This window comes from Aedes aegypti, chromosome 3, assembly GCF_002204515.2.
Source record: "Aedes aegypti strain LVP_AGWG chromosome 3, AaegL5.0 Primary Assembly, whole genome shotgun sequence".
NCBI lineage: Eukaryota > Metazoa > Arthropoda > Insecta > Diptera > Culicidae > Aedes > Aedes aegypti.
The window spans coordinates 192,987,679-192,989,755 of NC_035109.1; positions in this window are offsets into that span (position 1 = coordinate 192,987,679).

Sequence of the window (2,077 nt, forward strand, 5' to 3'; positions counted from 1 at the left end):
CCATTTTGAACCATTTTAAGAAGCTTTAAGCAATTTCAAGCCGTTTTAAGCCGTTTTGAGCCATTTTACGGCGTTTTAAGCCATTTAAGCCGTTTTTAGCCGAATTAAGCTGTTTTAAGCCGTTTTAAGCCGCCCTAAGCCGTTCTAAGTGGTTTAAGCCATTTTCAGCCGTTTTAAGCTGTTTTAAGCTATGTCAAACCATTTAAAGCCATTTTAAGCCTTTTTAATCCGTTCGCAGCCTTTTTAGGCAGTTCTAAGCCGATTAAGCCATTTTAAACCGTTGTATGCCATTTCAAGCCGTTTTATGCTGTTTTTAGCCATTTACAGCTGTTTAAAGCTGTTTTTAGCCGTTCAAAGCCACTTTAAGCCGTTTAAAGCCATTTTAAGCCCTTTCAAGCAATTTTAAGCTGTTTCATGCCGTTTTAAGCTGTTTTAAGCTGTTTTTAGCCGTTTTAAGCCATTTCAACCCATTTTAAGCCGTTTTAAGCCATTGCCAGCCGTTTTATGCTGTTTTTAGCCATTTAAAGCTGTTTAAAGCCTTTTTAAGTCGTTCAAAGCTATTTTAAACCATTTTAAGCCATTTTAAGCCATTTCAAGCCATGTTAAGCAGTTTCATGCCGTTTCAAGCTGTTTTAAGCTGTTTTAAGCCGTTTTTAGCCGTTTTTAGCCGTTTAAAGCCGTTTAAAGCCGTTTTAAGCCGTTTAAAGCCATTTTAAGCCGTTTTAAGCCATGTCAAGCCATTTTAAGCCATGTTAAGCTATGTTAAGCTATATTAGGCAGGTTTAGGCCGTTTTAACTCATTTAAAGCTGTTTTACGCCGTTTTAAGCCGTTTTAAGCCACTTTAAGCCGTTTTAAGCTGTTTTAAGTCTTTCTACGCCGTTTTAAGCCGTTTAACGCCGTTTTAAGCCATTTTAAGCCATTTTTTGCCGTTTTAAGCCGTTATAAGCCATTTCAAGCCATTTAAAGCCGTTTTAAGCTGTTTAAGCTGTTTTAAGCCGTTTCAAGCCATTTTAAGTCATTTTAAGCCGTTTTAAGCCATTTTAACCCTTTTTAAGCCGTTTCAAGCCGTGCTAACCCATTTTTAGCTGTTTTTAGCCATTTAAAGCTGTTTAAGCCGTTTTAAGCCGTTCCTCAACGGCTAATTTAAGCCGTTTTAAGCCATTTTAAGCCGCTTCAAGCCGTTTTAAGCTGTTTTAAGCCGTTTTGAGCCATTATAAGACGTTTTAATCCATTTTAAGCCATTTTAAGCCACATTAAGCTGGTATAAGCCATTTCAACCCATTTTAAGCCGTTTTAGCCGTTTTAAGCCATTTTAAGCCACTTTAAGCCATTTTGAGCCGTTTACGCCGTTTTAAGCCATTTCAAGCCATTTTAAGCCATTTTTAGCCATATTAAGCCATTTTAAGCTGTTTTACGCCGTTTTAAGCCGTTTTAGGCCATTTAACCCATTTTAAGCCGTTTTAAGCCATTTTGAGCCATTTTAAGCATTTCAAAGACTTTTTAAGCCGTTCAAAGACATTTCAAGCCGTTTAAAGCCATTTTAAGCCATTTTAAGCCGTTTCAAGTCGTTTTAAGCTGTTTTAAGCTGTTTCAAACTGTTTTAAGCCGTTTTAAGCCATGTTAAGCCATTTGAAGCCGTTTTAAGCCATTTCAAGCCGTTCTAAGCCATTTTAAGCCGCTGGAGGTATTGAACTACTATTGAAAAAAATTCACTTTAATATGAAAATCCATCAAGTATTATTGAGGTATTACAATACCTGATCTAATTATCAGCTTGTTATTTGTAGAATATTCAGAAGGTATTATTTGAGGTATTTTACCTCTTATGCAGGGCTCATTCATACCTCATTCAGGTTATAAGTATTGGAAATTATCTGGTATGGAATACCTCAATTTGGTATTCAGAAGTTATTTTCTTCTGCTCGGGATTATAAGCCATTTTAAGAAATGTTAAGCCATGTTAAACCATTCTAAGCCGTTCTAAGCCATTTTAAGCCATTTTAAGCTGTTTTCAACCGTTTCAATCGGTTTTAAGCCTTTATAAGCCGTTCAAGTCGTTTTAAGCTGTTTTAAGCC